General features: G+C 43.6%; 1 pseudogene; it reads right to left on the reverse strand.

Moving 5' to 3' along the window:
• Positions 1-1,275: 1,275 nt before the first annotated feature.
• LOC142698446 (uncharacterized) lies at positions 1,276-25,519 on the reverse strand (annotated as a pseudogene).

Below are 25,519 nucleotides of genomic sequence, written 5' to 3' on the forward strand. Positions count from 1 at the left end.
AAAGCTAAGTCTTCCATGGAAGTTGAGGAGGGATTCGTCCACACTTACATTCTGCTCAGGGGTGTAGAGTTGCATAAATAAATTATTCAGGGAATTTATCAGTGGTCTAATTTTGAACAACCGATCCCGGTTTGCATCGGTACTTGGGGGGGCCTGTGCGTTGTCGTTGAAGTGGAGGAACCTCATTATTGTCTCATAACGAGAACTGGGCATTACTGCAGAATATACTGGGGTGGCTTGGGCGGGTCTTGTTGATCAGTAAGACCTAATGGAGGGCTTTTTGACAATACCCATATTTAGGGTGAGCCCCAAAAAATGTTTTAATTCCTGCAAATTGGTGGGCATCCAATCTCTGGCATGGGTGGATGAAGGTTTCTGCCTTATATATTGAGTGGCATATAAATTTGTTTTGTGGACAATCAGATTTAGGATGTCGTCCGTTATAAATAAATGGAAGTAATCCATTTGGACAAAATTTGTATTGTCCACGGTTATGCCAGGAGTGGCAGTAAATCCGTGGATTCTAGGCCCAAAAGATGGAGCAGGTGCCCATACAAGAGCCTGGACTGGAGGGACCAGGCTGTCCCGTGCTACAGCGCTACTTGGCCTTGCGCTTTCATGTTCTGCAGTTTCAACTGCATCAGGGACAACGTACCCCTGAAGATGAACCTGAAGTGATGCTATCATCGTCACTGCCCAAAACAGGTTCCATCTCTGACGCCATCTCTGATGCGGTCTCCGACTCAGACCACAGAATGGCGTATGCCTCCTCGGCGCTAAACAACTTCCTCGCCATAACGTCACTAACACTAACTAAACAAATTTTTTTATTTTTTTTTATAAAGCACACAAACTAACTGGTATATATAGCTACACTACCGCTAACAAAAAAATAAACCGCTATTGCTATATATATTATATATATGTGGATATATATATATAATTATATACTCCCTACCTGCCTATTCTAATAGAATAAAATAAAGAATAAATCCACCGTTTCATCCACTCTGAAGTCCTGGTGCCATTTACTGCGTTCTTTGGTTGCTCTCTCTATATATAATATATACACACACACACACACACATTCTGGAGTATATACATACATATATACATGCAGACACATACAGTAGTGTTCAGAAAGATAGCAATGAGTTTAAAAAAGCAAATAAAGGCCAAGATCATTATAATAACTTATTTTCCTAAATGCAAATGCACTGGAAATATTATACATTAAATTCTAAATCAAAACAATAACGAGATGTATACAGTTTGTGTTAATCATTTACAGAAAGTAAAGGAAAAAGGAATATTAGGCTGTTAAAAAATAGCAATGCCAGAATTTTTCTTTAAAAACTCAATGTAATGTATAAACTGAAAAAATGTTTGAGATTTCCCTTTACAGAACTATTTCGTGGCATCACTGTTGTTTCTGAGAACTGCTTGACATCTGTGTTGTATGGAGTCAAGCAACTTCTGGCCCCTCAGAAAAGATATTCCAGTCCAGGAAGATTGGACGACATTCCACAGTACTTCTGCATTTTGGGTTTTGCCTTATAAACCGCATTTTTTATGTCACCCCACAAGTTCCCTATGGGATTGAGGTCAGGGGATTGGGCTGGCCACTCCATTACCTCAATCCTGTTTGTCTATAACCAAGATGTTGTTCACTTACTGGTGTGTTTTGGGTCATTGTCATGTTGAAACACCCATTTCAAGGACATTTCTTCTTCGCCATAGGGCAACATGATCTCCCCAAGTATTTTGATATAATTAAACTGGTCCATGATCCCTTGTGATAAATAGGCCTGTGAAGGATGGTTTATTTGCTTATATTCTCTGTATGAAATTACATTATGATTTATCAAGCTGGATGCCGAATTACTAAGATATTTATTATGTGAAAGTGATTATAATAATGTTTAAAATGATTTAGTTTCGTGCAGCAGCCATCTTGTCTGGAGTTCCCATCTTGGCTCTTTTGTAGTGAATAAGAAAGACATTGTTCCTTTAACACAAGTTATGTTGATTTCTTATGTTTTATCTTTGACCTTGGCTCCCATACGAAGCTTGCAGTAAAGGCACAGGGAGTGAGAAGGGAGGGTGGCAAATATGTGTGTGAGAATGCCTCCCCATCTTACGGGAACATTCTGCCCAAGAGATAAGGCCACCTGAAAACCTGATGTGTGAAGAATTATAATGATGTATCTGGGATGTACCTTATGGTCTGCTATTGGCTTAATAACAAATATTGCCACATTGTCTCTGATTGGTTAACGTCAAGCCTACACCCCTTCTAAATGATAGTATTATAGTTTGAGTTTGGAAATAAACCTCCAGAGGAGTATTTTGAGCATATCAGCAGCGTCTGTTTGTTTTCTTCTCCTCTCTTGATATATATCGGTATGAAATATCGTGATTAGGATGCTGAATAAAGTGCCTGGCCTGAGAGTCTGTTGGACTTCTAAATTTCAGTCTAATATATTTTGGGCCATTGACTTCCACGACAGGCCGAACACCATGAGCCACATCCCCATATCATGATTTTTGAAGCACCATGCTTTACTGTCTTCACAGTATACTTTGCTTGAATTCAGTGCTTGGGGTCGTCTGACATACTGTTGTGGTCGCAACGGTACCACTACGCCTTGATTTCCGTAGGTTCCAAATTAGAAGGTATTTACAAGCTCGGTGAGTCAAATCACTCTGAGGCCAAATTCCCAAAAAGAAAGACTCAAATTTTTTATCATATACAGTGTATATTTATAAGACACATAGAACAAAGAGCATGACTCATAGGGGGTAGTCTGCAAAGGGAGAAACCCTCCCTCTGACCTTGATGAATACAGAAGAGAGTGAATTCCTTCGTATTAAGCATGTGATCACTAAATGTTACTTGCATGAACTGTTTTACTGCCAAGAAGAAATAACCAAGTAATCTGCAGAGCATCTGCAGATTATTACAAGGCAAACTAAAAAAACAAAAACGAATATCATACTGTGCAGTGTATACTGACTCAAAATACAAAACATAGAATTTTGAAATTATTCCTTCACATTGTCTAAACCCAAAAAGAACAATTTTGCTTTCATCAGTCCACAAAATGTTGCGCCATCTCTCTTTGAGCCAGTCAATGTGTTCCTTTTTAAATAAAATTTTAACATATTCAAGACGTCTTTTTTTCAACAACGGGACTTTGCGGTAGTTCTTACTTGTTACTTGGCTTCACTTAATCATCTTCTGATTGTAGCAGTACTCCATGGTAACTTCAGGTCTTCTTTGATCTTTCTGGAGGTGATCATTGGCTGAGCCTTTGGCATTTTGGCTATTCTTCGATCCATTTGAACAGTAGTTCCCAGATACCCTCCGCGTCTTTCAGGTTTTGGTTGCTGCTTCGAGGCATTTGAGATCATTTTAGCTGAGCAGCCTATAATTTGATGCACTTCTCTATGTTTTTTCCTCTCCAATCAGCTTTTTAATCAAAGTAGGTTTTTCATCAGAACAATGTCTGGAACGACCCATTTCCCCAGTATTTCAGAAGGCAATGCACTATAACCAACATGTGCAACATTTGCCACCCTCCTACCTTAAATAAGGGCCAAAATTGACCCGTTATTCCATAGAATGAAAGTAACTCCTCACTGCTATTATTTTGAACCAGCCCCTTTCAATTAATGATTCAATTACGCAGAATGAGCGGCATGCATGTCCGAATTGTTGGTTCTGGTTTTTTTTCTACTACTCTACTACACTTACAAGTCAATTATTTGCTATGTAGAAAGATCACTTATACCAAAACCATTGATCTATCAGGTAAATAAATTTGGACTGCTATATTTTTTTTAATACTACTGTAGGTGACGAATGGACATACGATTTAGCCAGTAAATACTGTGATATTATTGGAAAAATCATGTGGGCATTCGCCACCACATGTGGGAGTGATTTCAAGCGTCACCCCTGATTCTAATTCTAGGTCTTTAAAGGTAGTGATAAATAAACGTATGATATTTTCGTTTATGAAAAAATAATCTGTGAATTTTTTTTTATTCAATTGCAATGTTCATTTGTTCGTTTTTTTTTGTTCATTTCCATGATATTCATCTTTTTATACTGTTTTAATTAAAGTCAAATATAAAAATGTCCATATATGTTAAAAACAAAAAGTTGACATTGTCCTTACGGTCAGTCTGGATTATCCTGCAGTGTGGGTAAATTTATGAATACAGTAATAAGAAGCAAGGTTCATGGTGACAATTCAGCTTCTCTACTTTGTAAGTAAAGAAGACTTATTTTCTTTGTTGTATCCACAATACTTTTCCTTCATGGATCCCAGCCATAGTTGATCTCAGGTAAATATAATTTGGATTTTTGGCAGATCCAGGCTAATTTTACTCGAAAAATTAACAAACGCTCTTATTAGCTCTTTAATGTCTGTGGATAACCTGATGTGTTTAAAATCTTCTTTTACTCTTATAGCATTTCCCACATTATAAACGAGATTATGGTTTCTTCTCTATGTAAATTCCCTGAGGAGACCCAAAATTAGATTTCTTTGTAAAACATCTTTCACATATAGAACATATCAAAACGGCTTCTCCCGAGTGTGGATTATCTGATGAGCCCCAAGATTGCCTTTAGTAGTAAAACATTTCCCGCATTCTGAACATGATTATGGTTTCTCTCCTGTGTGAATTCTCTCATGTCTAACAAGATGTGATTTATCTGTAAAACATTTTCCACATTTTGAACATGAATATGGCTTCTCTCCTGTGTGATTTCTCTCATGTATAACAAGATGTGATTTATCTATAAAACATTTCCCACATTCTAAACATGAATATGGCTTCTCTCCTGTGTGAATTCTCTCATGTTTAACAAGATCTGATTTATCTGTAAAACATTTCCCACATTCTGAACATGAATACGGCTTCTCTCCTGTGTGACGTCTCTCATGTGTAGCAAGATTTGATTTATCTGTAAAACATTTCCCACATTCTGAACATGAATACGGCTTCTCTCCTGTGTGAACTCTCTCATGTCTAACAAGATTTGATTTACTTGTAAAACATTTCCCACATTCTGAACATGAATACGGCTTCTCCCCTGTGTGACTTCTCTCATGTGTAACAAGATTTGATTTACTTGTAAAACATTTCCCACATTCTGAACATGAATATGGCTTCTCTCCTGTGTGACTTCTCTCATGTTTAACAAGATTTGATTTACTTGTAAAACATTTCCCACATTCTGAACATGAATACGGCTTCTCCCCTGTGTGACTTCTCTCATGTTTAACAAGATTTGATTTACTTGTAAAACATTTCCCACATTCTGAACATGAATACGGCTTCTCCCCTGTGTGAATTCTGTGCTTAAAAAGACCTGAGATTTTTGTGAACTGTTTAACAGATTGAAACCTTTTACCCCCTTTCTGATGTGTACTTGTGGTAACTATCTGTGATTGGTCAATAGAAGTTTCCTCATGATTAGTGGAATTATATGATAGATTTGTACTGTGAAGCGCCTGATGTACATTAAGTGTAATTAAGTTTTCTGTGGAAGACTGCTGCATGATATCTTCATCTTCTACTTTATCCGAATTCTTACTGGGATTTTCTGTTAGGATTAAAAATGTATTTTGTGATTTTGTTTCAAAACAGAAAAGTTGACAAATTTAATTTTTTTTTATTAGGCTGGAAACTCACATGCAATGTTTTGGTCCAAAGTTAGAAGTGGATTAAGCTGGAAGGAGAAATTTAAGCCATGCATTGAGTCCACACCTGGCTTCAGGTCAAAAACTATAGTGTTATTTCGGCCTTATTACAATTTGAATAACACTATAAAATATATTGATAATAAATTCCAGGATACTGGTCTATACCCAGTCCTCCACTTTTATTACATAAAGCTTGACTTGCTTAAATTTTTTTTTGGGAGAGCTGAATCTTATCTGGCACTACCAACACATTTGGCCCTGGGGGCGTTGCTAGGGTCTTAAAAGATCAGGGGCACAAGCCCCGATCAAGCCCCCTCCCCAAAAAAAAATATAATTATTTTTTTTGCATACATATCGGAGATATCATATCTAGAAGACTAAGGCCCCTATAGCTACACCACTGGATAGAATTAGATGCATTGTCTCAGCAGACTTTGTCACATATGAAAGGCTTAGATATAGGACGCAGCTCACATTTTTTTCCAATAAAATCATGTCTCTTGGTCATCAAATTCTGAGAGCCATAAGTTTTTCTGTTGACAGAGCTGTGAGAGCGCTTATTTTTTGCAGGACTAGCTCTAGTCTTTATAGTTACCATTTTTGGGTACATGCGACTTTATTATCACTTTTTTTTCTATTCTATTTTTTTGTGAGGCAAGGTGATCACCATGCATTATAAATGACATGTTAACTCTAGTCTGCGGGTCAGTACGATTCTGGCGATAAAAAATTCATATAGTTTTATACAACTTTGCAACTTTTTGCACAATAAAATAAGATTTTTGTAAAAAAAAAAAAATTTTAAATTTTTGAGTCTGAGGAGCTGTGTGAGGGCTGTTTTTTGCTGGATGAGCTATAGTTTTTATCATTCTTGGAGACGTCACTTTTTGATCACTTTTTATTACCTTTTGTTTTTAGTCCCACTAGGGGACTTGATGACCAGTTTTTTTAAACGCTATTCTAATACATTGCAGTACCTATGTAGTGAAATGCATTAACATGGTTAGTTTTACACTGACAGCAAGCCTATTAGGCTCTGACTCTGGCATGGCCTAATGGGCTTCCATATAGTGCAGACCTGGAGGATATTGTATTGTAAGCCTTTAGTTGCCAAAGCAACCATCTGCCGATCGGCTACAAACCACTTAAATACCGCGGTTACTATTGACCACAGCATCTAAGGGGTTATTGGCGGGGATCAGAGCCAGCTCTGGTCCCTGCCGTTACAGCATGTTGTTGGCTGTAATATACAGGTGAGCTTCTGAGCCCGCACCAATAGCTTGCAATAACTGTACGACAGAATGTGGCAACACCTTTCTGCTCATACAGTTAAACATTTGGTAACTCCTTCTTGACATTTGTTGTATCTACAAACACGGTATAATGAATATGTAATATTCTATTGTTATATTTTACCTTTAAGGGAGTTTTCAGATGTTGCGATCGAGATGGACATGAAAAAGCAAAAAAAAAAAAAGTTTTGCTGTGTTTCTTATGCGGTTATGATTTTTACAGGTGAAACTGCAACCGCAAAATCGCAGTAAAAACATGTGTTTTTTAATGTATTTTATTGTTTTTGGTGCGGTTTCAACCGCAATGTCTGTATACACCCTAAGACTACGTAGATATATAAAGGCCTTGTTTTTTGTGTGATTAATTTTTTTAGGGGTAGTATTTAACATGGATACAATAACTTTATTGTATTGTTGGTGTTCCCATATTAAAAAAGGAAGTACTGTATGTGCAAGTTCTCTACTGTTTACTGCAGTGATTCCCAACCGGGGTGCCGTGAGAAACCTCCAGCGGTGCCTCAACACACCTCTAATGGGGGCGAGTAACACCTGTCACCTGATAAGGGGTAACCGCCCACTTGGCAGTCAAAGGCCTCATTTGCATATTGGACACTAGAACTAATGGCCCCGATATCTCAGAAACGATGGGGCTGCAGGAAAAAAATTAAAACCATCAAGATCTGTGAGGCGCCTGCAGTCTGAGATGTAAACTGCAGTTTTGTGGGCAGGTAAAAGATTCTCTTTAACGCACTATGATGTGCCCATACGGCATGGTGCAGGGGGAGAAATATGGAGCGGGCTCATTTTCTAATTTCATTATTACTTACCTGTTGTAACACCTCCTGGAATTTTCTCCTCCACTTCACTCTTACACGGTTGATCACCTCTCACCCGCTCTTCTTCTTCATCCTCTGCTTTAATATTAGTCAGATCTTCCCCCTGCTTTCACATATGTAACAATTCAGTACAATACAGCAGAGAGTGGGAAGAATCTAACAGATCAACATAAGAAACCACCAATATCTATAACCACATCTATGACCGCAGGACCAAAAAGATCCACACCACCCCTATGTAGATCTGGTATAGGGCTCAGCTTCATCTACCTGATAATTCTCTGGGACATTGTGATTTTCCTCTGGACAGTCCTGGGAATACAGAGGACTGGGACATCTCTCTGGTGGATTTCTCCTACTGGATCCATCTGTAGGAAACACACAGTGACTGAATACATGACTACTGTATATCTGTCTATATATCAGACACTTCTCTCTACACTTCTATGTTTACTGAACAGAGCCGAAATTACAATGCTGCAATACGTCGGCAAACATCTGCCCATTGCTTGCAGGCGAGCTGTCATTTTACGCCTCACTATCAAAATACGGCGCGTAAAATGACGGCTCATCAAAAGAAGTGCAAGTCACTTCTTGGGACGTTTTTGGAGCTGTTTTCTCATAGACTGTTGAAAACAGCTCCAAAAAGGGCCGTAAAAAAATGCTGTGAATACGCGAGTTGCTCAAAAAACGTCTGAAAATCAGGGGCTGTTTTCCCTTGAAAACAGCTCCGTATTTTGAGAAGTTTTTGACTCTGCGTGTGAACATTTGTGTTGATGTTCCTGCACCTTGTAAGCCGCAGAACTAAAGGAAACTGTGGCCTAATAGAGCGAATGGCGGAGCACTGACGGCTCCCTGCTCCGCCATAGTATTTAACTGTATCTGCGTTCTGTGGACGTGGATACATATGAAAGTAGCGGGACACGGGGAGGCTCTATTTTAAGAGTTCCCTGAGAACAGATCCGCAGTTTTAAATATAACGCGAATCCTATTGGATTTTTAAATTCGAGACTCTAAGGGTATGTTCACACGCAGTCAAAAGCTTCTCAAAATATGGAGCTGTTTTTAAGGGAAAACAACCCCTGATTTTCAGATGTCGCGTATTTCGCTGCGTTTTTGGAGCTGTTTTCAATAGAGTCTATGAGAAAACAGCTCAAAAAACGTCCCAAGAAGTGACTTGCACTTCTTTTGACGAGCCGTCATTTTACGCGCCGTATTTTGATAGTGACGCGTAAAATGAAAGCTCGTCTGCACCGAACATCGTAAGACCCATTGCAAGCAATGGGCAGATGTTTGCCGACGTATCGGAGCCGTCTTTTCAGGCATAATTCGAGTCGTAAAACACCTCCATTAAGTCTGAAAAGAGATCGTGTGCACATACCCTAAGTGCGAACGGGTTAAATGAAAACCTACAATCATTTTAAACAAATCTATTTTTTTCCTCTCATTTAATTGTTCAAACATAACAAGAAATAATAATTTGCAATATGCACCCCTGAAGGTTCACCAGTCCGGCCCTAACTGTATCCCTTCCACTTTAATAATTGGGTATTTTACCAGAAGTCCAGGATATGAATTTTACACCACAAAGGCAAGCAAAAAAGATAAAAATGAAGGGGACAGGTTTTCATCCAGCAGTCCAGGATTTTAATTTTAGATCCAAAAGAGAAGCAAACAAAATAAAAGATGAGCCAGAAAATAAAAAAATAAAAGATAGAAATAAAATTAAAAACTTTATATACAATGATAATAATACGTCTTTTTAAACCACCCTAGTCATCGAGATACTGTCCTCCCTCTGGTATCTGGGCAACCGCTCACACATGGAAGTAACATCCAATTGGAAACTAAAATGGAGCAACAGCCAATCCGAGAAGAGAGAGAAACAACGGCCAATCAAAAGTGTGGGAAAATAAAAAAGGATGACGTAGGTGTGGGAAAATAAAAAGTAAACAAAGGTGTAGAACCAAAACATAAGTGGTGCAGTTCCTAGTCACATATACAGATCGTGAACACAAAACGACCCCAAAAATAGATAATTGTATTAAAGGAAACAAAATGAATATTTCCTTTTTATTATCAAGACATAAATATAAAATAAAATGAAACCGCTCAATACAAACAAAATTTTAAAAACCCTCCCACAATGAACTTTTACCCCTTACACTTCAATTGGGTATTTATTAGGATGAGATTTTTAGTGATTTTATATACGGTACCTGATGAAGACCTCAGTATGAGGCTGATGCGCGTTGCATTAGTATTCGCTTTTATACGCTTGTGTGAATAAATTCCTATTCTTTGAAAGCCGACTACAAATTTATCTGAGCACCAGCACAGGAGCGCCCCGGAAAGGAGTTTCTTTTATACAACTTGCCATTGATTACCTGACTACGGGAGGTCCTCCAGCATTGGAGCTACACACCCAGAGTCAACTCCGGAGGCCTGCACACTATGCCGACATCAGGGTCAGATTAAACCCGACACGTTCTAAAGTGGAGCTGTGCCGACCGATAATCCTGCACAACTCCACCAGGTGAGTCTACCTAAATTCACTGCACATATATTGTATTTATCCCTGAACGTTATTACCTTACAGGCGCGCTGTTTTCGTCTTTTTTGTTTTTTCCCTTATAAGTAGCAGAAATCTGGATGAGATTTCAACAAATCTCATCCACACACTGCGAAAAATACACAGAAAAGAAGTGCGGTGCAGATTCTCAATCTACAACATGTCAATATCCCTTGTGAAAATCCTGCAGAATTTCCACAAAGAAAATCCAGTCAGAAGTTCCGCAATGTTTACGCCGTGTGTGGACGCAGCATAAGTGGGAATAAGATTTTACTTATCCAAGTCATTGTGAGATAAAGACACAAGTCCAACCTATAATCCAACCGTGTTGATCCAGAGGAAGACAAAACCCCCACACGAGGTGCATGACAATGGTCTCATTAGAGAAAAAACTATCTGTCTCTTCTCACCTTGTGATGTGCGCGGCCGGTAGTTCTCCATCATGACCTCCTGGTACAGATCCTTGTGTCCTTCTAGATACTCCCACTCCTCCATGGAGAAATAGACAGCGACATCCTGACACCTTATAGGAACCTGACACACACAATGATAGTCATCACCCAGACACCTCCAGTGCTGTTACTGTAGAATTTCCCAGCAGTGTCACCTCTCCAGTCAGCAGCTCAGTCATCTTGTAGATCAGTTCTAAGATCTTCTTCTCATGTATCCGGGAGTGAGGGGGAGGCTCTGTGATGGGGCTCTGACTACTGCTCCATCCTCCTGACTCATGGATGATGGGAGTCGTACAGTCACCCGATGTCTTCTTCACTATTGTGTACTCCTGTGTATGGAGAGAGACACTTAGAGAACTGAACACAGTATTCCCCCTCAGTAGAAAGAGGGAGATTGTGACCCCGCTGTATAGAGCTCTAGTGACCCCACATCTGTAATACTGGAGACCTCACCTACAAAAAGACATTGAGAAAATAGAACGAGGCCAAAGCTAAAAAGGAAATAATATTGGGGGGGGGGGGGGGAACTAGATGGACCATGTGCTCTCCCCCTGCCGTCATCTTCTATGTTTCTATATAGATGTCATCCTGATCCTCCTGGTTCCTTGTCATTCTCATTGCTCTACAACATTACTATTGCTGCTTTGGTGACATGACACATAACTGACCATATAGGTGGCTGATCTTCAGCTTCTTGACGTCACTTGGAAGGTCTGGACGCTGTTATACAGGACACTGGATTCTTCCTATTACTTCCTATTATGTATTGTCCCTTCCCTACGTGTGACTTGCTCTATAATGTAGAAAAGTTTACCTCTCCGCTCAACAGGTAGATGATCTCCAAGGTGAAGTCTAATATTCTTCTGCTCATCTTATTCCTGTCCTTGTCCATCCTTGGTGGGTCATTCAGGAGAAGGAACGTTGTGGAGAAGATGAGAAAACTGGAGGAACTGGAGGATCTACTACTGCAGACGTCGTTATGAAGAAAGGAGAAGATGGAAATCATACAGGGGACAACATCATGTGTGACATACAGAACCTCACTTATTGATCACTGAGAGAAACATCTTCTCAGAGCCGTCACCACATGGAATAAAGGAGTATTCCCAACACGGACATTTCTCCCCGGGATATGCCAGAAATGTCTGATAGATGCGGCTCCACCTCTGGGTGGCCTTGTTAGGTGGTTCCTGTAACTCCTATAGAAGTGAATGGAGACACAATCTGCTCTGGTCCTCCTGCTATATAATATGCTGCCAACAGATCAGACGGGTGGTCAATGTGACAGATGCCCTTTATGAATTAATAGACCCCTAATATAAGTTTTTACAGATTTTAGAAATTACCCCAAAGATCCTGGTTCTTCAGAGGCATCTAAAATTCTTATTTATTACAATATCCCCCTATTCCTTGTAGATTGTGTTACCGGATAGTAATTGCACTTCTCTGTACCGGGTGACTGACACTTTGTTCACATCTGCAAGACAGACACCAACCACGGTTTATGTAAGGTCCCGGCAGTGCAGCGTGTATGTACGGAAGGTGCCGGCAGTCCAGCGTGTATGTACGGAAGGTCCCGGCAGTCCAGCGTGTATGTACGGAAGGTCCCGGCAGTCCAGCGTGTATGTACGGAAGGTCCCGGCAGTCCAGCGTGTATGTACGGAAGGTCCCGGCAGTCCAGTGTGTATGTACGGAAGGTCCCGGCAGTCCAGTGTGTATGTACGGAATGTGCCGGCAGTGCAGTGTGTATGTACGGAATGTGCCGGCAGTGCAGTGTGTATGTATGGAAGGTCCCGCAGGTGCAGTGCGTATATACGGAAGGTCCCGGCAGTGAAGTGTGTATGTATGGAAGGTCCCGGCAGTCCAGTGTGTATGTACGGAAGGTCTCTGCAACCCAGTGTGTATGTACGGAAGGTCCCGGCAGTGAAGTGTGTATGTACGGAAGGTCCCGGCAGTCCAGTGTGTATGTACGGAAGGTCCCAGCAGTCCAGTGTGTATGTACGGAAGGTCTCTGCAACCCAATGTGTATGTACGGAAGGTCCCGGCAGTGAAGTGTGTATGTACGGGAGGTCCTGGCAGTCCAGTGTGTATGTACGGGAGGTCCCGGCAGTCCAGTGTGTATGTACGGAAGGTCCCGGCAGTCCAGTGTGTATGTACGGAAGGTCCCGGCAGTCCAGTGTGTATGTACGGAAGGTCCCGGCAGTCCAGTGTGTATGTACGGAAGGTCCCGGCAGTCCAGTGTGTATGTACGGAAGGTCCCGGCAGTCCAGTGTGTATGTACGGAAGGTCCCGGCAGTCCAGTGTGTATGTACGGAAGGTCCCGGCAGTCCAGTGTGTATGTACGGAAGGTCCCGGCAGTCCAGTGTGTATGTACGGAAGGTCCCGGCAGTCCAGTGTGTATGTACGGAAGGTCCCGGCAGTCCAGTGTGTATGTACGGAAGGTCCCGGCAGTCCAGTGTGTATGTACGGAAGGTCCCGGCAGTCCAGTGTGAGGATGCAGCAGGTATTGTGCTGTGTGTGCATGATCTCTGCATTATCTTATCACTCAGCAGTGACCTGCCCTCCGCCTTCTACGTTACTCTGTACTTCTCCTTCTACATTACTCTGTGCTCCTCTTTCTAGACCTGTCCTCTGCTTCTACATTAGTCTGTGCTCCTCCTTCTAGACATGTCCTCTGCTTCTACATTACTCTGTGCTTCTCCTTCTAGACCTGTCCTATGCTTCTACATTACTCTGTGCTTTCTCCTTCTAGACCTGTCCTCTGCTTCTACATTACTCTGTGCTTTCTCCTTCTAGACCTGTCCACCACCTTCGACGTAGTCGGCCACACCCTCCTGATACAAATTCTCTAGTCCCTTGACATCACAGACTTGGCCCTCTCCTGGATCTCCTCATACCTAACCAACTAAACATTTAGTATCTCCCACTCACACCCTTAGTGTACCTCAAGGTTCTCAGTGTCCTAGGACCCTTACTCTTCTCCATCTAAACCTTTAGTCAAATTTACCTCTCTCGTCTTGATGTTACCTCCCTGCAATCTAGAGTGTATAACAGTTATCTCCTTCACCTCCCGCTTCCTGAAAACACTGAGAAAACGTAATCATCTTTACCCCATTTCACTCACCCCCCCCCCTTACCAGAACTATTAATCATAGTTAATGGCTCCACACTTTTCCCCGTCTCACAGGGCCGCTGTATTGGGATAACCCTTAATTTCGAACGGCACAGCCAAGCGCTTCCCACTTCTTGTTGCCTCCACCTCAAAAACCCTCTCGAAGTCAGTCTTTCCTCACCCTTATACAGACATAAATGCTAGTACATATGTCCTCATCATCTACCGTCTAGACTACGCCAACATCCTTCTCATTTAACACTATTGCACCACTCCTACCCATTCTCAACTCTGCTGCAAGGGTAAATCTACCTCTCCCCTCATTCCACCTCTGCGGTCACTGGCTGCCCATTACCTACAAAATTAATTTCAATATATTAAAAATGACATGCAAGGCTGTCAACATCCTGTCCCCTCCATACATCTCTGCCCTAATCTCCTGATACCCACACGTAATATACATTCCACAACCTGTCCCATCCATACATCCATGCCCTAATCTCCCGATACCTACCCACACGTCATCTCCTGTCCACAACCTGTCCCCTCCATACATCTCTGCCCTAATCTCCTGATACCTCCCCACACATATTCTCAGTCCACTACCTGTCCCCTCCATACATCTCTGCCCTAATCTCCCGATACCTCCCTACACGTAATCTCCTGTCTACAACCTGTCGCAGCCGGAGGCAGCCGGAGCTGCTAATCGGTGTGGGGTCCGGGTGTCAGACCCCCACAGATCATATACTGATGACCTCTCCGGTGGAGATCATCAGTTGTCCTATCGTGGAAAACCCCTTTACTGTCCCCTATAATGTACTGGGAAAGAGAAAAAAAATTGTGCGGTGGAACAGCGGAAAAATCAGCGACTCCTGGTGTTCTTTGGGTTTCGCGGCGTTGACCATGCGGTAAACATTACTCGTTACCTTTATTCTCTGGGTCAATACGATGACGACGACACCAAATTGATATATCTATCTTCTACAAGGAAAGAGCGAGTTGTTCAAAAATAAAAGAGTTTTGTGTTGCCCGAATTGTGAGAGAAGGTTTTAGATTTCCGGTGATTGCACGGTGTAGGGGGTTTTATATTTCCGGTGATTGCGCAGTGTATGTGGTTTTATATTTCCGGTGATTGCGCGGTGTGGGGGGTTTTATATTTACGGTGATTGCGCGGTGTGAGGGGTTTTATATTTCCGGTGGTTGCGCGGTGTGAGGGGTTTTATATTTCCGGTGATTGCGCGGTGTGGGGGGTTTTATATTTACGGTGATTGCGCGGTGTGAGTGGTTTTATATTTCCGGTGATTGCGCGGTGTGGGGGGGTTTTATATTTCCGGTGATTGCGCGGTGTGAGGGGTTTTATATTTCCGGTGATTGCGCGGTGTGAGGGGTTTATATTTCCGGTGATTGCGCGGTGTGAGGGGTTTTATATTTCCTGTGATTGCGCGGTGTGGGGGGATGTATGTTTCCGGTGATTACGCGGTGTGAGGGGTTTTATATTTCCGGTGATTGCGCGGTGTGAGGGGATTTATATTTCCGGTGATTGCGCGGTGTGAGGGGATTTATATTTCCGGTGATTGTGCGGTGTGAGGGGTTTCATATTTCCGGTGATTGCGGGGTGTGAGGGGTTTCATATTTCCGGTAATTGCGCGGTGTGAGGGGTTTTATATTTCCGGTGATTGCGCGGTGTGGGGGGTTTATATTTCTGGTGATTGCGCGGTGTGAGGGGTTTTATATTTCAGGTGATTGCGCGGTGTGGGGGGTTTATATTTCCGGTCATTGCGCGGTGTGAGGGGGTTTTATATTTCCGGTGATTGCGCGGTGTGGGGGGTTTATATTTCCGGTGATTGCGCGGTGTGAGGGGTTTTATACTTCAGGTGATTGCGCGGTGTGAGGGGGTTTATATTTCCAGTGATTGCGCGGTGTAGGGGGGTTTATATTTCCGGTGATTGCGCGGCGTGAGGGGTTCTATATTTCCAGTGATTGCGCGGTGTGAGGAGGTTTATATTTCCGGTGATTGCGCGTTGTGAGGAGGTTTATATTTCCGGTGTTTGCGCAGTGTGAGGGGTTTTATATTTCAGGTGATTGCGCGGTGTGAGGGGGTTTATATTTCCAGTGATTGCGCGGTGTAGGGGGGTTTATATTTCCGGTGATTGCGCGGTGTGAGGGGTTTATATTTCCGGTGATTGCGCGGTGTGGGGGGTTTTATATTAGTTACATAGTTAGTACGGCTGAAAAAAGACACATGTCCATCAAGTTCAACCAAGGGATGTGAAAAGGGAAGGTAAAACATTTCTACACATACGAGTTAATATTTTTTTGTTCAAGGAAATTATCTAAGCCTTTTTTAAAGCCATCTACTCTCCCTGCTGTGACGGCTCCTGCGGTGACTATTCCATAGATTCACAGTTCTCACAGTAAAGAAGGCTTGTCGCCTCTGCAGCTTGAACCTTTTTTTCTCCAGACGGAGGGAGTGCCCCCTTGTTTTTGAGGGGGTTTTACATGGAACAGGATTTCACCATATTTTTTGTATGTGCCATTAATATATTTATATAAGTTAATCATGTCCCCCTTAGTCGTCATTTTTCAAGGCTAAATAGGTTTAGTTCTTTTAATCTTTCCCCATAACTTAGATTCTCCATGCCCCTTATTAGCTTCGTTGCTCTTCTTTGTATTTTTTCCAACTCCAGGGCATCCTTTCTATGAACTGGAGCCCAGAACTGAACTGCATATTCTAGATGAGGCCTCACTAATGCTTTGTAAAGTGGTAATATTACATCCCTGTCCCGCGAGTCCATGCCTCTTTTAATACACGACAATATCCTGCTGGCCTTTGAAGCAGCTGATTGACACTGCATGCTGTTATTGAGTTTATGATTTACAAGTACACCCAGATCCTTCTCAACAAGTGACTCCCCCAGTGTAGCTCCCCCTAGGACATATGATGCTTGCAGGTTTTTCGTACCCAGATGCATAACTTTACATTTATCTACATTAAACTTAATTTGCCAAGTGGACGCCCAAACACTTAGTTTGTTTAAATCTGCCTGCAATTCACAAACATCTTCCATAGTCTGAACTATATTACATAGCTTGGTGTCATCTGCAAAAATAGAAATAGTGCTATTAATCCCATCCTCTATATCATTAATAAATAAGTTGAATAATAGTGGTCCCAGCACTGAACCCTGGGGTACACCACTTATAACCGGGGACCATTCAGAGTAGAAATCATTGACTACAACTCTCTGGATACGGTCCTTGAGCCAATTCTCAATCCAATTACAAACTATACTTTCTAAACCTATAGTCCTTAATTTACCCATTAGATGTCTATGAGGGACAGTGTCAAATGCCTTTGCAAAGTCCAAAAACACTACATCCACAGCGGCCCCTCTGTCTAGGCTTCTGCTCACCTCTTCATAAAAACAGATTAGGTTGGTTTGACAACTTCTGTCCTTAGTAAAACTGTGCTGGCTGTCACTTATAATGCTATTTATTATCACATAATTCTGTATATAGTCCCTCAATAGCCCCTCAAACATTTTCCCCACAATTGATGTTAAGCTTACTGGTCTATAATTACCCGGGCAAGACCTAGAGCCCTTTTTGAAAATAGGCAAATTTGCCCTGCGCCAGTCCCTTGGCACTATACCAGTCATGAGAGACTCTCTAAATATTATGAAGAGGCGGACAGAAATAACTGAACTAAGCTCCTTAAGAACTCTAGGGTGTAACCCATCTGGTCCCGGGCCTTGTGCACATTTATTTTATTTAATTTAGCTTGGACCATCTCTACATTCATCCAATTCAGTATATCAACTCATATATTAACAGCACTGGCAGCGGCTACATCAGCTGCTCTTTCTTCTGTTGTATATACAGAGCTTAAGAACCCGTTTAGTAACTCTGCATTCTCTTGATCCCCTGTGACCAACTCCCCATTACCACTATCTAGGGGTCCTACATGTTCAGACCTTGGCTTTTTTGCATTTATATGCTTGAAGAATTTTTGGGGATTTGTTTTTACTATCCTTGGCCACCTGCCTTTCATTTTGTATTTTTGCTGATTTTATTATCTTTTTACAGATTTTATTAAGCTCTTTATATTTTACAAAGGCTACAGCTGTACCTTCAGGTTTGTATTTTTTAAATGCCCTTTTTTTGTCATGTATTGCCCCTTTCACAGAAGGTGTAAGCCATGTGGGGTTCAATTTTAGTCGTTTATACTTGTTACCTATAGGAATACATTTTGCACTATAATAACCCAAAGTAGATTTGAAAATCTCCCATTTATCATTTGTCCCATTATATGACATTAGTTCTTCCCAGTCTATATCCTGAATTGCAGCCCTCATCCTGGGGAAATTGGCTTTCTTAAAATTAAATGTTTTTGCCCTCCCAGCCTGCGTTTGTTTTTTACAGTATAGGTAAAATGTAACTATATTATGATCACTGTTACCGAGGTTTTCACGAACATTGCCATTCCCAACAAGATCTGCATTATTAGAAATGACCAGATCCAACAGAACTTCACCTCTAGTCGGGTCTTCCACAAACTGGCCCATAACATTTTCCTGCAATAGGTTGAGGAAATGTCTCCCCTTTGCAGTTGAAGCTGAAACATGACACCAATTAATATCCCGGAAATTAAAGTCTCCCATTATCACTACAGTACCCGTCTGCGCAGGCCGCTCCATCTGTTTATATAGCTGATCTTCCATCTTCTCAGTTATATTGGGGGGTCTATAGATTACACCAAAAGTAATTTTTTCAGTGTTTACCTCCCTTTGTAATTCCACCCACAAGGTTTCAACCTCCTCACAATCTTCACCCTCTAATGTCTCATTTACACTCACCTTCATATCGCTTCTCACATACAGACATACACCACCACCTTAATATCTCTTCTCACAGACAGACATACATCACCTTCATATCACTTCTCATATACAGACATACACCACCACCTTTCCTATTTGCCCTGTCTTTCCGAAACAGTGTAAAACCCTGTAGATTTACAGCCCAATCATGTGAAGAGTCCAGCCGGTGATTGCGCGGTGTGAGGGGTTTATATTTCCGGTGATTGAGCGGTGTGAGGGGGTTTTAGATTTCCGGTGATTGCGCAGTGTGAGGGGTTTATATTTCCGGTGATTGCACGGTGTGAGGGGTTTTATATTTCCGTGATTGCGCGGTGTGAGGGGTTTTATATTTCCGGTGATTGCGCGGTGTGAGGGGTTTTATATCTCCGGTGATTGCGCAGTTTGAGAGGTTTTATATTTCCGGTGATTGCGCGGTGTGAGGGGTTTATATTTCCGGTGATTGCGCAGTGTGAGGGGTTTTAGATTTCCGGTGATTGCGCGGTGTGAGGGGTTTTATATCTTCGGTGATTGCGCGGTGTGAGGGGTTTTATATTTCCGGTGATTGCGCGGTGTGAGGGCTTTATATCTCCGGTGATTGCGCGGTGTGAGGGGTTTTATATTTCCGTGATTGCGCGGTGTGAAGGGTTTTATAGTTCCGGTGATTGCGCGGTGTGAGGGTTTTATATCTCCGGTGATTGCGCGGTCTGAGGGGGTTTATATTTCCGGTGATTGCGCGGTGTGAAGGGTTTTATAGTTCCGTGATTGCGCGGTGTGAGGGGTTTATATTTCCGGTGATTGCGCGGTGTGGGGGGTTTTATATTTCCGGTGATTGAGCGGTGTGAGGGGTTTTATATTTCCGGTGATTGCGCGGTCTGAGGGGTTTATATTTCCGGTGATTGCGCGGTGTGAGGGGTTTATATTTCCGGTGATTGCGCGGTGTGAGGGGTTTATATTTCCGGTGATTGCGCGGTGTGAGGGGTTTATATTTCCGGTGATTGCGCGGTGTGAGGGGTTTATATTTCCGGTGACTGTGCGGTGTGAGGGGTTTATATTTCCGGTGATTGCGCGGTGTGAGGGGTTTATATTTCCGGTGATTGCGCAGTGTGAGGGGTTTTAGATTTCCGGTGATTGCGCGGTGTGAGGGGTTTTATATCTTCGGTGATTGCGCGGTGTGAGGGGTTTTATATTTCCGGTGATTGCGCGGTGTGAGGGTTTTATATCTCCGGTGATTGCGCGGTGTGAAGGGTTTTATAGTTCCGGTGATTGCGCGGTGTGAGGGTTTTATATCTCCGGTGATTGCGCGGTCTGAGGGGGTTTATATTTCCGGTGATGGCGCGGTGTGAAGGGTTTTATAGTTCCGTGATTGCGCGGTGTGAGGAGGTTTATATTTCCGGTGATTGCGCGGTGTGGGGGGTTTTATATTTCCGGTGATTGCGCGGTCTGAGGGGTTTATATTTCCGGTGATTGCGCGGTGTGAGGGGTTTATATTTCCGGTGATTGCGCGGTGTGAGGGGTTTATATTTCCGGTGATTGCGCGGTGTGAGGTGTTTATATTTCCGGTGATTGCGCGGTGTGAGGGGGTTTATGTTTCCGGTGATTGCGCGGTCTGAGGGGGTTTATATTTCCGGTGATTGCGCGGTGTGAGGGGTTTATATTTCCGGTGATTGCGCGGTGTGAGGGGGTTTATGTTTCCGGTGATTGCGCGGTCTGAGGGGGTTTATATTTCCGGTGATTGCGCGGTGTGAAGGGTTTTATAGTTCCGGTGATTGCGCGGTGTGAGGGGTTTTATATTTCCGGTGATTGCGCGGTGTGAGGGGTTTATATTTCCGGTGATTGCGCGGTGTGAGGGGTTTTATATTTCCGGTGATTGCGCGGTGTGAGAGGTTTTATATTTCCGGTGATTGCGCGGTGTGAGGGGGTTTATATTTCCGGTGATTGCGCGGTGTGAGGGGTTTTATATTTCCGGTGATTGCGCGGTGTGAGGGGTTTATATTTCCGGTGATTGCGCGGTGTGAGGGGTTTTATATTTCCGGTGATTGCGCGGTGTGAGAGGTTTTATATTTCCGGTGATTGCGCGGTGTGAGGGGGTTTATATTTCCGGTGATTGCGCGGTGTGAGGGGTTTTATATTTCTGGTGATTGCGCGGTGTGAGGGGTTTTATATTTCCGGTGATTGAGCGGTGTGAGGGGTTTTATATTTCCGATGATTGAGCGGTTTTATATTTCCGGTGATTGCGCGGTGTGGGAGGTTTTATATTTCCGGTGATTGCGCGGTGTGAGGGGTTTATATTTCCGGTGATTGCGCGGTGTGAGGGGTTTTATATTTCCGGTGATTGAGCGGTGTGAGGGGTTTTATATTTCCGGTGATTGAGCGGTTTTATATTTCCGGTGATTGAGCGGTGTGAGGGGGTTTATATTTCCGGTGATTGCGCGGTGTGAAGGGTTTTATAGTTCCGGTGATTGCGCGGTGTGAGGGGTTTTATATTTCCGGTGATTGCGCGGTGTGAGGGGTTTATATTTCCGGTGATTGCGCGGTGTGAGGGGTTTTATATTTCCGGTGATTGCGCGGTGTGAGAGGTTTTATATTTCCGGTGATTGAGCGGTGTGAGGGGGTTTATATTTCCGGTGATTGCGCGGTGTGGGGGGTTTATATTTCCAGTGATTGCGCGGTGTGGGGGGTTTATATTTCCGGTGATTGCGCGGTGTGAGGGGTTTTATATTTCCGGTGATTGCGCGGTGTGAGGAGGTTTATATTTCCGGTGATTGCGCGGTGTGAGGAGGTTTATATTTCCGGTGATTGCGCGGTGTGAGGGGTTTTATATTTCCGGTGATTGCGCGGTGTGAGGGGTTTATATTTCCGGTGATTGCGCGGTGTGAAGGGTTTTATAGTTCCGGTGATTGCGCGGTGTGAGGGGTTTTATATTTCCGGTGATTGCGCGGTGTGAGGGGTTTATATTTCCGGTGATTGCGCGGTGTGAGGGGTTTTATATTTCCGGTGATTGCGCGGTGTGAGAGGTTTTATATTTCCGGTGATTGCGCGGTGTGAGGGGGTTTATATTTCCGGTGATTGCGCGGTGTGAGGGGTTTTATATTTCCGGTGATTGCGCGGTGTGAGGGGTTTATATTTCCGGTGATTGCGCGGTGTGAGGGGTTTTATATTTCCGGTGATTGCGCGGTGTGAGAGGTTTTATATTTCCGGTGATTGCGCGGTGTGAGGGGGTTTATATTTCCGGTGATTGCGCGGTGTGAGGGGTTTTATATTTCTGGTGATTGCGCGGTGTGAGGGGTTTTATATTTCCGGTGATTGAGCGGTGTGAGGGGTTTTATATTTCCGATGATTGAGCGGTTTTATATTTCCGGTGATTGCGCGGTGTGAGGGGTTTTATATTTCCGGTGATTGCGCGGTGTGAGGGGTTTATATTTCCGGTGATTGAGCGGTTTTATATTTCCGGTGATTGAGCGGTTTTATATTTCCGGTGATTGAGCGGTGTGAGGGGGTTTATATTTCCGGTGATTGCGCGGTGTGAAGGGTTTTATAGTTCCGGTGATTGCGCGGTGTGAGGGGTTTTATATTTCCGGTGATTGCGCGGTGTGAGGGGTTTATATTTCCGGTGATTGCGCGGTGTGAGGGGTTTATATTTCCGGTGATTGCGCGGTGTGAGGGGTTTTATATTTCCGGTGATTGCGCGGTGTGAGAGGTTTTATATTTCCGGTGATTGAGCGGTGTGAGGGGGTTTATATTTCCGGTGATTGCGCGGTGTGGGGGGTTTATATTTCCAGTGATTGCGCGGTGTGGGGGGTTTATATTTCCGGTGATTGCGCGGTGTGAGGGGTTTTATATTTCCGGTGATTGCGCGGTGTGAGGAGGTTTATATTTCCGGTGATTGCGCGGTGTGAGGAGGTTTATATTTCCGGTGATTGCGCGGTGTGAGGGGTTTTATATTTCCGGTGATTGCGCGGTGTGAGGGGTTTATATTTCCGGTGATTGCGCGGTGTGGGGGGTTTATATTTCCGGTGATTGCGCGGTGTGGGAGGTTTTATATTTCCGGTAATTGCGCGGTGTGAGGGGGTTTATATTTCCGGTGATTGCGCGGTGTGGGGGGTTTATATTTCCGGTGATTGCGCGGTGTGAGGGGTTTATATTTCCGGTGATTGCGCGGTGTGAGGGGGTTTATATTTCCGGTGATTGCGCGGTGTGAGGGGGTTTTATATTTCCGGTGATTGCGCGGTGTGAGGGGTTTTATATTTCCGGTGATTGCCCGGTGTGAGGGGGTTATATTTCCGGTGATTGCGCGGTGTGGGGGGGTTTATATTCCCGGTGATTGCGCGGTGTGAGGGGTTTTATATTTCCGGTGATTGCGCGGTGTGAGGGGTTTTATATTTCCGGTGATTGCGCGGTGTGGGGGGTTTATATTTTCGGTGATTGCGGAAAATATGGAACATGTCCTATTTCAGGCCGTAATTACGGCACGGGCAGGCCCATAGAAGTCTATGGGGCTCCCGTAATTACGGGTGGCTACGTGTGTGCACCTGTAATTACGGGAGCGTTGCTAGGCAACATCAGGGGATAGTCACTGTCCAGGGTGCTGAAAGAGTTAACTGATCGGCAGTAATGCTTTCAGCACCCGGGACAGTGACTACCGCTGGAGTTAATAGTATTAAAAGTTAACTTACCCAGAACTCCCTGCTTCTTCCTCCAGTCCGGCCTCCCGGGATGACGTTTCATCCCATGTGACCGCTGCAGCCAATCACAGGCCAATCACTGGCTGCAGCGTCATCCAGGGAGGTCGGCCTGGATGTCAAAAGAGGGAGGCGTCACCAAGACAACCGTATGTATGAACTTATTTTACTTTGAATCGCTGCAGAAACTCTGCCCGAACGGGCTGCCCCTTCTCTCTATCCAGCACTGATAGAGAGAAGGGGCTGCCGATTAGTGCAGAGAAAACGGGTCCGTAAATACTGGTGGAATACGGGTCGAATACGTGTGACAAAGGACCCGTATTTACGCCAGTATTTCTGTGAGGAAAAAAATAAGTTTGTGTGCATAGGGCCTTACTGATCAGATGCTGCGGTCGCTATTGATCACGGCATCTGAGGGGTTAGGCTATGTTCACACTGAGTTTTTTTGAAGGCGGAATTTCTGGCTCAAATTTCCATTTGGAAGTTTGAGGCAGATATTCCTCTCCCTGCACGCCGATTTTCGCAGCGTTTTTCGCCCGCGGCCATTGAGCGTCGCGGGCATAAAACGCCGCGAAATACGCTTTCTCTGCCTCCCATTGAAGTCAATGGGAGGTCAGAGGCGAACACGCCCGAAAATAGGGCATGTCGCTTCTTTTTCCCGCGAGGCATTTTCGGCCCGTTTTTGACGAGTTTTTTGGCACCGTTTACGCGTCAAAAAACTCTGTGTGAACATAGCCTAAAATGGCCGGGATTGCGCTGTCTCCGATCCTGGCGGTTGCAGGCGGCTGTGAGAAGCCGTGTACGGTGCAGGCTCCGCTTTTTCTAGTGTGACGGCGCACGTCCATCATAATACTATAGATCTGATGTCACCAAGGGGTTAAAGGGAATGTGTTGCCAGCAAAACATGTTGTTTTTTTTTTAATTAAACAATTAGTGTGTAGGTGATTAAACATTGTTCTAATTTTTTTTTTTTTTTCACGAGTCAGGAAATATTATAAATTGGATTCAATTGGATTCTAATTTATAACCTTTCCCAGTGCTGGTCACTAGATGGAGCCATTCCCAAAATTGCAGCATTGCATGTGGTAAAGCAACCACATTGCTTTATGCTGCAAAATTGGGTAAAAATCCCTCGCTCTAGTGAGCTCTCAGAATCCCCCCCTCCTTTATCCTGGCTAGTGCCGGGAGAAACGAGGGGTTTGAACGGTCAAACCTCCTACACTGTGTGTCGCCATTTTTTGAGCTAACACACAGTGTAGTAGGTTTACATACACTAGTAAACACACACAAACACGAACATACATAGAAATCCCTTACCTGCTCCAGTCGCCGCCGCTCCCTCCGGCCCGTCCGCTCCGTCTGCTGCCGCTGCTCCATGTGCACAAGTCCGGAAGCCGCGACCGGAAGTAGTAATCTTACTGTCCGGCCGCGACTTCCGGTCCACAGAAAAATGGCGCCGGACGGCGCGCATTTCAAATTGGACTGTGTGGGAGCGGCGCATGCGCAGTTCCCACACAGACGGCGTACACGAAAGTGGATGGAACGGGCCCCGTTCGCAGTCCCTATGGGACTGGAGCTGCCGTATTCCATGTCTGTGTGTGTCGTTAATCGACACATACAGAAATGGAAAAAAAAATGGCAGCCCCCATAGGGAAGAAAAAGTGTAAAAATAGAAAAAAAGTAACACACAAATAAATAAAAACGTTTTTAATAAAACACTAACATAAAACTGACATGAAAAAAAAAATTTGGGTGACACTGTTCCTTTAAACCCTCCTGTATTTCCTATTTAGAGCACTTAAAATAAATAACAACAATTACCAACACTGTGCCGGACAAAAACGCACCAAAACCGGACAGAAATGACCTCATGTAACCTTACCTTACTACTGCATGATGGGAAATCTCCTGACTGATAACAGAGAGAACACTAAACAACAGCGGTGACCGGAAGTCATGTACACCCGCCCGGCGCCGCTGCACCCCATATACCGGAA

This window comes from Rhinoderma darwinii, chromosome 1, assembly GCF_050947455.1.
Source record: "Rhinoderma darwinii isolate aRhiDar2 chromosome 1, aRhiDar2.hap1, whole genome shotgun sequence".
Classification (NCBI taxonomy): Eukaryota; Metazoa; Chordata; class Amphibia; order Anura; family Rhinodermatidae; genus Rhinoderma; species Rhinoderma darwinii.